Raw genomic sequence first — 11,390 nt, forward strand, 5'->3', positions numbered from 1 at the left:
AGCCATTCTAAGGCTGCTGAGCTGGGTGGTGGCAATCAGCAGAGGCAAACAGTGCTGGGTGACATTCAGGGGGACAACTGGGAGCCTGTGAGGGGCACAGGAGGCTCTAAACACATGCTTAAACACGGTGCTTTTTGCCCAATAATCAGTAACATCGAGAGGGCGACATTAAACAAAATAATAAATCGTGTGCTGGCCCTCAAATTGGATCCCTTTTTTTTATTTGATTTTGCTAGGATTTATTCCCTTTGACAAACCATGCTGTTTAGAATACAATAGTGGCATAATCACAGCCTGGGGCCCTCATTCTTCAAGATAATGGGATACTTATTCATCTAAGGCAGGTACAAGTCTGTCCTTGGCTTTCATTTTACAAGATTACTTGTATTTCTGTCTCATTTGCAATAGGTGATATCTGTCAGAAAGCAATTTTCACCCAATTTGGGGTTCTTAATATTTTCTCTTTTAGCTCCTTTGTTGTTGATTTTTCCTCCCCCCACCACTTGACACGCATTTTCCAAGCAACCTATGGACAGGCTACCTTTTATTTCCCCCCCTTTTAAACAAACAAACAAACAAACAAACAAATAAATAAAGAGCATCCCTGGCCCTGTTTACACAGCTCGATAATTTGTTAGTTAAGCGTGACAGCACAGGAATTTTTCAGTGTACGAGGCAATGTCCTGGCTGGTGTGTGTTCCACTTCACCCTCAAGAAAAAGAGAGCAGAGCTCACTTTTGTTTGGCCTGACAGCCTGAAAGTTCAGACGTAGGAGCCCCTCGTGGCCCCAGAAATGTGCCAAAAAAGCAGTGTTTTAAAGGCCAACTGGAAGGCCTAGGCCGAGGTCCTGATTCAGGCTTTGAGGGCTTAACCTCAGCATTTTTTCAAGTAAAGATGAATCAAAAGCAAGTTGTTAGGTTTGGGGGTTTGGGTTTTTTTGGGAGGGAGAGATTTTTGCAGGTATTGTTGGGAAATTAAAACAAAAAAAATATTGGTCCACTTGCAAGATTCTACTTCATGCTAAAAAGAAGTACATGGTTGATTTCTTTAAAGTTAAAAGTTAAGTGAAATGGGGAAAAGTATGTGATAATGTGTTTGGACCTAAAAGGCATTTAGATAAAATTCTAACTATTCGGGATTTCAGCCCTTCCAGATTCCCTGTGTGAAAGGCTCCTCTCCTTTCCTTGCCCTCCTGTTTTCCCCTGCTTGCCCTTCAGGCCTCCCTGCTGTTTTTGGATAGCCCAGGTCAACTTGTCCTTAAATTTTATTTGCAAAGTGTAGTTGTTCTTGCTGAAAGCTGCAGGAACGTGGGCAGAGGTGAAGCCCCCTCCCACCCCTGGCTCCTGTGCTGAACCCTGATGCAGACACGACACATTCCTGCAGGTGACAGCCCTGCAAACGTCCTGGGAGGTGCAGGGACTTAAAAACCCAGGTGGAAGCAAAGCAAACAAATAAAATTTGGGAAATGGAGCTGAAATCAAAAGCACATCTCTCGTCTCACTTTGCTTAAGCTGTTTAGACGAGCTCTGTGTGCAGAGGAATTACTTTGAGGTAACTCAGACACCTTTCTTTTCTCCATGGGTGTCTCTGAAGGCAAAACTAATTCACTTCTGCTCCACCAGGTCTGCCCTCTATTGTTCCCCACTAATGTAATTTTTTTTTTGTCTTCAGAAACATTCCTGCCTGTGTAATCATCTCCAGCACAGAGAGCAAGGAGAGGAAATTAAGATGTTATTGAGGGTTTGAGAGATGTCTCATGTTTCAGAGTGGATCAGAGGCCTTTTTTTTTTTTTCTTTCTCCTTTAAGGTGCCTGTTTTGGGGAGATGAGGCAAATATGTTGTATGGTTTGCTGGGGTGAAGCAGGGCTGATCTTCAGGAAGCTGTGATGCTTCTCTCTTCTCTTGACACAGCAATAAATACGTCCTTAATTCCACATGTGGGTCCCTCCACAGCAGATAATCTCTTGGGGGAAGAGTTTCACCTCTGGAGGTCTGCACAGGGCAATCCCAAAAAGTTTTTACTAAACAGCTCCCAGTTCTCCTTGGGGAAGAGAGGACTGGGCTATGTGAGGTATCAGACAAGATTTTTTTTTTTTTTTTTTTTTTGTGACATGAAGCAAAACTGAAGCTGACAAATAATTTCTGAGTATTATTTTTTCTTAAACAAGGCCGAGCTGGAGGGAGCTGAGCTGCTTCCACCAGGCGAGTGATTTATCTTGTTATAGGAGAGTTCATTTTTTAACTAAAGAATGAGACTGTACACATGAAAATCCATCAGCAAAGGTTTTTCCAGGGAAACACAGGGTATTTCAGTTTTCCTCATGTTTCCCAGGGCAGCTGTGGAGACCTGCATGGAGATTTTAAGGTGGCTTTGAAACTACTTTGTGTTCCTCTGCTTCTTTTCATGGTGTCATTGGAGAGATTGTCTCCTGTCCCCAAGAGCCACATTGGCCATGGCCACCAAACCACCAAAATGACACTTGGCTTAACTCACAAGAGCCTTTGTGATGCTCGTGACCCATTCATTGACTCCATAAGTAAGAAATAATTTGAAAATTAGCATAAGTATTGCATGTCAGACTAAACTGCTTGCAGCTGCCTTCGAAATAAGGGGTAGTGTAAAGTCTGCTGTACAAAAATGATAAGAAGTCAGCTGGGAATTGCAGGTGTCTCAGCTGGGCTTCCTGATGGTGGTGTGTTCTGCTGAACAACCTCACCCTCCCGTGTATCAGTTTGCCCATGTGTTTCCTCGTGGACATGGTGCAGTCCCACACTGATATTTCACCTTGCTAATGCAGAGAGTGCTGGAAAGAGAGGCAAGCTGAAGGAAACCTGTACCTTGCTTGTTGCATCTGTGTGTGAGTGAACTAACTTTGCTTTAGGCCACTGCATTCCCTGCTCAGCACTTGTCGGGATGGTGATTTGGAAAACCACGCAGAGTGGATGCTGCTGGAAGCTCAAAGGTCTGTAAACATGATCTCTGCTCTGGTGGATTCCAGGAAAAGCACAGCTGAGAAATGGACTTGGCTTGTCCCAACAACTTGGGGTGCAGGTTTGTGAAAGAGGAGTGGGATTAGGGCTGCAAGGGGGCCACAGGGTCACCCTGCTCCTAGTCCTGCAACATGGATATGAGTCTGGGACTAACTGGACTTGGCTGAGACACTTGGATGGGTCTTTGGTAAATCAGGGCTTGGAGAAAACTGTTTCCCTGACATCTGCTGATTTTTATGGAAGTCAGAGAGTTAAACACCTTCCAGGCTCTGTGTCTAATATGGTGAGCCTGGTGCAGGCGAGATGCAATCCTGCATTCCATTTCTGCAGCTGGGCACTCTCCCTGCACCACGGGAATGGAAATATCCTCCTTCATCAGCTGCAAAAGGCAAAGAACAGGCTGGAGTCTGACAGTGGAGAGGCTGGGATTCATCATCCCCATCCACATCATCCCCCATCCTCACCTGGGGGTGCTGCTGGCAGAGACTGGAAGGTCAGTACTGAAGAATTTGCCAGGGCTGAGGTAAAAGCCAGCTTTTATCCAAAAAGGGGCTGCAAAGCGTGGAGACACCAGGTAAAATGTAAGCAAGCGCCCCAAGTGATATACAGACAAAAGCTGCAGGTGTTTAAGCCACTTAGGCATTATTAATAGATGGGTTTCTCTGACGTGTGCCTTGCAGCAGGTAAAAATACAGCACCAGCAAGGTCCCTGCTGGACTTGCAGCTCCTGAAAACAGAGGCAGCCCCAGTGTATAATAGGATCATCACTGCTCTTCTGGGGCTTGAATAACATTATGGTGACTTTACATAGATTTTTGTCCTTAATGCAAATAGGGAAATGATTTTCTAATCAGGTAAGATTAGGCTGAAGCATGATAGCTAGAGTTTGGTTTGTTAATGAAATACAAAGAAGTAGCCTGTGCCTTTGTAAACTATTCTTAAAAATAATGCAATGTTAAAAAAAAATTGGTTTCTTTGGCTAGCAGTCATGTGAGAGAGGCTTGATGCAAATCTTTGTAATGAGTGCATTCTGATGAGCATTTGAAAAATATATATGTATTTATTTGCATTGATATGTTTATATGGCTTTACATATCAACTTAGTCAGGAAAAATTGAATAAAATGTCTCAGGTCTGGGAAATGAGAGGAGATTATGAAAAGCAGATTTAATATAGCACCGTTTTTTGATGTTTGTGGCACATTTCATCATATTGCCAGAGACACCCAATTACACAGCTTGCAGAGTAATCAGCAAATGGGGAATCCGAAGGAGAATATTAACTCTGGTCTTTTTTTTTCCCCTTCCTCCTCCTTCTTCTTTAGCAAATATTATGTTATGCTTTATGGAAATGGATCAAAATGCCACATGTGCAGTTAATACTGAGCTCTGGAGCTCTTCAAATCTTATTTTTCCCCTCATATTGTATTTTTCTGGAACAAACCTCCTGATAACTTTAGGACATGGTCTTCAAGGCCAAAGCACCACCTTAAACTTCCTGCAAGTTTGGGTTTCCTTTTTAGCTGGTGGCTGACTTTACCTCATCAACCTTGCGTGAGGGAAAAATTGAGTTATTAATTGAAGATAACCACATGCAAGGACATGATCACAGTTCACCCATTTATTTCCCTCTTTGTGAAGGCAGGAATTTACCGAGCAATTTGGTGTCCTTGATGGTCACAGACACTCCTTACCCACATGGTTTTTAATATTCAAAGCAGACCTGTAACTGCAGTGGAAAAGGAGATCTAATGATTAATATTTTCCTTATTGTGGATTAAAAAAAAAGCAATGGTTGCAGTGCAGGACAGTTGTGGCTGGCTGATATTTTGGGTGCATGTGATCAAACGGTCTTCAAAGGCATTGATGGAACTGGGTCAAAACTATAAGCACTACAGTTTTTGCAGGCGGGGGTGTTCCCAGTCTCTGCCCACATTCCCACTGTTCTGGTTCTCTGCCTGGCTTAAGAAAAAGCCACATTTCTTGAGAATATCTAAAAGGTTATTAATCACTGTTACAAATGCACTTGCATTTCCATCCAGATTACTTTTTCCCTTCTATGTGTCTCCCTTTACATTATTTCTGCAGTTGAGAAAAGAAATTGGGAAATCATATTAATGGGGATGACATTCTGAAATGGAATAGTTTGGGTTTTTTTTTTAATTAGCTTGGTTATCAGATGACTTCAGGAAAATATCGATAAACTCAGAAAAATATTTTTTTTCCATCTGCTTTATCAGGCATCAAATTGGGCCTATACCCAAGGTGAAAAGCCCATGAAATCACTACCAACTTCTTGCCCAAGAAGTTGGACAAGCTGGGCAAGTAATTTCACCTTTTAGGTTCAAAGTAACCCTGAAAGAACAGGAGGTGCAGGACCAAGTCTGCAGAAGCTTTTCTGCCATCTCCTGCAGTACAGCCCCCATGGCTAGGTGTAGAAAAGGGGACAGGTCCTCCACCAAAAGAACAGAAACATCCTCAAAATCACATGGAAAGCCCAGTTGTTCGAGAGTGGTCCCATTTATTGTGCACCCCTGTCTTTAGAGATGTGCTGGCTGGTCAGGTCTTTCCTATCTCCACCTCACCAGGCAGGATTTTTTCCCTGGGGTGTGCAGGAAGGTGACAAGAGGTGCTGCAGCCACTGCAGTGGTGTCTTGTGACCAAGGGGGATTTTCACCTGCCACGCCAGCTGGAGATGTCCACCCCAACAGCAAGAAGCTGTTATTCAGCACCTTTTTGTGCAGCTTCTTCTGTGTGGCCCCAGCCTCATGTTAATGAATGATTCACAAAATGCATTTTTCTTGGTTTTTTTTTTTTTTCCCTTTTTATTAGCGGAGTATGAAAACAGGCAATAATTTTACAGAAAGCAGGACTGGCACAATTGGTACATAGCATCATGCTGCAGCTTTTCAGAAATGAATATAAACTCTTTTTTTCTTCATCTTCTTTTACCTACCAGAATAAATAAATATGATACACGTTTGAGTTCCTCAATAGTGAATTCTAAAGCACAAGGTCTTACACTACAGCTCAATTTTACAGCGATCTGTACAGTGTATTACTTTGATTTCCTTTTTGCAATTTAAAAGCCTTTGTTCCTTTGCAAGATGGGTTTGACATACAAACACAGATACACTTTGGAGCTAACTGTACACCTTGGGTCAGAACCTGGGGGGAAAAAAAATAAATTGATGGCCTCCTCGTGTGAGAAAATAAACGAAAAAGTTATTTTCCATTGCACAGACATATCTAAGGTTCTGCTTTATGGGATGGCCCCGCTCAGCTGACAGAGCAGCTAGAAAAGGCTTTGGCCATTCATAGGGCACCAGCTGCACCATTTAACTTGCTATGGGTTTAATCTGTGTCTTAAAGCAGTTTTGAAGAGGACTTCCAGCCTGGAACCCAGACTATTAAAAATATAATTGATGTTTTTTTTTTGTTAGTATACAGAAAATTGTATAATCTTTACAAATGAGTGTGGGGGTTAAGTGTTGTTCCCAGCTGTGCTCCAGTGAAACTGGTGCAATAACTCCACTCTGGCAAGTGAGAAGGGTCCTAATTTGTGCACCTCAGCTTTTGCACCTCTTCCCCAGGAGCCCAGGCCAGCCAGGGACGATGTGGATGCTGCTGCCTGAGCAGCTGGGAAGCAAACAGCATCCACAAAGTCTGTGGAAAGCAGGGAAGGGAACCTTCATCCCTGCTGGGCTGGGGTGTAACATGGTGGGAGAGTCACAGCCGCATGGCAGAGCAGGGGATTTTTTTGTTTGTTTGATCTTGCATTGCTGAAATTTTTGGGGGTTTTTCTTTTTGTTGTTTGTTGCACCAACCTCTTCTTACCCTTCCACTACAGATTTGGCCTGAGAGCAGACCTATGCAGAGAAATAGCTTTTTTTCACTCAAAAGAAAAAAAAATATAGATGTATTATACTGCTCTAGAACAGATCATAAAAAACCAGCAAGGGGCACATGGAAGGCTAAGAAGGGAAGAAATGAAAAATCAACACAGCTTGTAAAAACCAGCAGGAAAGTTCTGTAATTGACTTTTTTCAAGCTTAATTGAATTATGTTTCATAGCTACTGTAATTAAACTAATAGAATATGGTGGACTTTAATTTGCATTCCTTTTCTAGAGAGGTTTATTTAATCCTTTATGTGTGAACTCTTCAGAAATGTCCTGATGTTGCTCAAAATTGTCATGTCAGTGGAAGTACCACACATGGAACACAGGGACAGAAATAATTACAGTTCCCACATCTGTGTCCACCCACTTTGGTTTTTCTTGAGTAAAAATGAGCATCTCTCTGGCTGGCTGCAGTGGCAACACATATCTAGACCTCATTAAAATTCTTCACATGGTGAAACATCTAAATGAGAAAGGAGATGTGGAGGGATCTGCTTGCTTATGGTTATTTTCATATTTGGCAACTTTTTTTTTTTGTTTCCTACACAGCAAATGATGATCTTTCTTGGAGGAAATACAGGGGGAAAAAGTATCTCCCTTTATTCCCCTTCTTAGCAAAAAAAAAAAAAAAAAAAATTAAAAAGACACAAGAAAAAAAAAAGGAAAAAAGGATGTTTCCTTTCAGCCTCCCAGCATCATTATTGGATACTTTCTCATTTAGCATTTCTCCCGCACTGTTTAAATATTTACTTTTTTTTTTTAATTAACACTTATTAGACTTCTCTTGCAATGTAGAAGACATTTAACTACAAACTTTTGCCTTCAATATAATGACTGATTTTCTCCTGGGACTTGATCCTGCAAGAACCATGATAAAACCTTTATAAATTCACTAAGGAGGGTTTGGAGCTGTAGCTGGTTTGCCAAGGAGAGGCAAAGAAAACAAAGCCATAGGAAGGGCAAAAAATTGGCAGAGGAAATCTCCAGATCTATAACCTGCTTCCAAATAGGAACTAGGGAGACTTTTTCCAGATTTTTCACCACTGTTTTTAAAGGATGGGGCAAATTCTTTTCCTGGCCTACATTCCACACTGCATTTTTTTGGCATTCCTTTCATACATTAAAAAATCAACTTGATAATTTACCTCACAGAACACAAAATGTGTCTTTCTTTTCTACATTTCACCTCCCTGTGGGTGGAGCTGTCCTGGGAATGCCCTGCCCTGGCACCAGGTTGGCACAGCATCCAGTGGGGATGGATAACTCTTTTTCTCCCCTGTAACAGTTCAGCTGTAGGATCTCTGTGTTACACTCCAAGCATTTTATGCCTGGGATGGAAGAAGCCACGCTATATCCAGCTAAAATGTTTGTTAAGAAGTGTCAGATCTCTGTCTGGAAGTGAGGAGGGGAATGTCAATCTGTTTTGATTCTGAGACTCATCAGTGACTTCATTTTCCTCAATAGCTGGGGCTGGTGGAAGGAAAGGGGACAAGCAGAGCTCACATCCCAAACTGGGACATTTGCAGGGGTTCTTCCCACCTGGAGAAACATCCAGCTTTGCTAAGTTCAAAGAGGAATGATGTAGAATCAGTCCTTTCAGCCTTCCCAATATATACACAGGATTATACTGAAGGGGGAGTTACTCCCAATGTTTGTTCATAAATTTCTTTTGCTCAGAAATAGCCCAAGAGCTCAGAGACCTTACAACAGATAATTAATTGACAGATAATTAATTACTACACTTTTGCAAGCTGTGAGCCTAGATTCTTGCATTTTTGCATTTCCAAGTCAGTTTTGGCTTTTCAGGTCAGCTCACTCCCCTCAGGGTTACCTTCCTACAGTTTAAGGCTGACTGTAAGAAGGTAAACCCCAAACTTTGTATAAAATACTTCAGGGGTTCATCTGTATTTAAGGAAATCTCCTATTTTTTTTTCTATTTATTTTTAAACTTTAGGTATTTTCATCCTGATTCAGAATGGGAGAAATAATCTCCAGCTGGGAATTATTCACATGCCCTGGTCCAGGACCAGCTGCACCTCAGTCAGCTGCTGCTCCTCGCAGAGGCAGATGAGGAGGGTGCTGAACAAATACCCCTGATGGAGATCTGATTGTCTCCTCTCCCAGCTTCCTTCCTGAGCCTCACCCCAGTGTTGGTTTTTAATGGGGTGAAAGATGCTCCACTGGGGAAGTTCCTGGTAGCAGCTCCAAGCCTCTGTGAGAAGGAGATCAGCAGAACACAGGGATGAAGGGGTCAGGCTCCAGGGCTGGTCAGACACGTGAAGGCTGCCAATGCTAAAATGAATTTTTGCACCGAGGCACAGGGAAGAGTTTCCCTCCTTGGCTCGGTGGGGAAGGTCTTGTCTCCCTCCAGAGGATCATGGCAAATCTAGTGCTGGATCAAGCTTATCTCCTGTGCCCTCTGTCCTCGTCTTGCAGGAGCAGGCCATAAATCCAGGTGTCCTGACCTTCCTGTGGCAGACGCCGTGGTATCCACTGTGAGCCATGGCAAGGCTGTGTGTGCCCTGATGTGAGCTGATGCCTCCCTTTCCAGCCCCATGGGCAGAGAAGAGACACCTGTGTTACCTGGGACGGTGCAAGAGTCACTGCAGCCCTCTGCCTCAAACACCCACTGACATGAGCTGCAGTTTCATGGGCATCTTTTATTAATTAAAAAAGAGCTCAAGTGCTGATTTGGTCTCACACCCAATTACCTCACTTGTTCACTGGCACCAGGGAACAACATCAGAAGGGGTGTTAATTAAATTTGTGTTTGCTCTGCTCTGGTAAAGCAACTCCACAGCCAAGAATGGTGCAGAGGTCAGCAGGGCACAGAAAAAAATATAGGTGAATAGAAGCTTTCAAGGAAGGAGGAGGAAAATTAAAGCTTTGTTTGGGTGTCCCTGGTTTGAGTGACAGACAGCAAAAAAAGAAAGCTGGGACTTTCTTTTTGGACAGAGTAAATGTGCTTTGGTGGTTTTAATTTACTCAGACTCCTTTGAAAGCGGCAGCCAAAAATCTGCTTTCTACAAATACATTTGGTTTTGGCAAAGTGGAGAATTCTGCCGGTCACGGTGGCTGATTTGACACAGTCAGGAAAACTAAAGCATGAGAGAAAAGCCCCAAACTGAAGTGTTTGGCACAACAGAAATATTTATGGAAGACACTCTGTTTTCCTTGGAAGCTAGTGCAGTTGATGAGCTGCCCCCTCCAGAGGTCTGCTCCTGCTACAACTTTATCAGGGACAAACTATTATTTCCCATCAAACAGCTGTTCTTACATCTCTATTTGTGGGAGTTAGATGCTTTTTCAAGAAGTAATAATGTCGCTGAAAACACTCTTTCCCTCCACGTTTAAATAGGTAATTTGACCCCCAGTATGAAGCAAGGTGGGAGTGAGAGGGGTCACACTTGGGTGGCTATGGGTCTACACTTCAGGTGAAATCAATTCTGATTATCTGCAAAGAGACAGCCCAGATCTGCCCAGGCTGGGTGTCGACACACCCAGTCGACACTCTTGGGATACAAACATAGCACCTGCCCCAGAGTCACTCTGGATTTTTTGATCCTAGGCAATATTAGAGATGCAATCTGAATGTCATCCCTCCTTAATGGTCAGAGGAATAGCAGTGAGTCCAAAATGTTTATTTGGTTAGGAAAAAAAAAAAAAAAAAAAAAAAAAAAAAAAAAAAAAAAAAAAAAAAAGTGATTTAAATTGGCAGAAACATCCCTTCTCAACAAGGAAAACCACCCAAGGGTGAATGATGGGTCATTCCAATGAAATGAGACTGAAACTGTTCAGTGCAATAATTCTGAAGCTGGTGAATTTTGGTTACTTGCAAACCTTGCATTTTTGGCAAGTTCATCTATCCCCCCTCAGTTCCCAAAAGAATATAAAGCCCCCGCTTACACTTGCTTTGCCTCCAGCACTTCAGCATTTTTCACTTGTTACATTTTCACTTGAAAACCACTTTCTGGACTGAGGGCTTGAGAATAGAATTTGGTGATCAGAGATTTTTTCCTAGACACAGCTTGCATTAATCAAGTTTTTTGTCAAAGAACCATAAAATTCATGGTGTGTGAACACACCAGGAGTCCATATAAAATTTTAATTACTACCTATTGTCAAAGTAAGACCAAAATGCTCTCCAAAAACAAAACCCTGTAACTTGTAAATAAAGTTTACACTTCACTGAAGTCAAAGAGGAAACAATATAGATCAAAAATAATCTGCAAATTTGGCCTTCATTTTCTCCCAGCCAGCAGCATTTGGCCAATGTATTGTTCTCTTTGAGCAAGTGCTATTAAAAAGAAAAAGGAAAATGCTTGCCTTATAGGAAGTGCTTAAACAGGAAATTCACCTTCAGATCATTTCCCGGTTGTTAAAAAATTAGCTTTAGCAGAGAAGGGAGAAGTGGAGTGTTGAAGTGCACGACCATGTCTCTTCCTCATGAACACCTTTAGGATGCCGACCCAAGAAGAGCAACTAGCTACCAGCTGAGG

This window comes from Anomalospiza imberbis, chromosome 9 (genome assembly GCF_031753505.1).
Source record: "Anomalospiza imberbis isolate Cuckoo-Finch-1a 21T00152 chromosome 9, ASM3175350v1, whole genome shotgun sequence".
Classification (NCBI taxonomy): Eukaryota; Metazoa; Chordata; class Aves; order Passeriformes; family Viduidae; genus Anomalospiza; species Anomalospiza imberbis.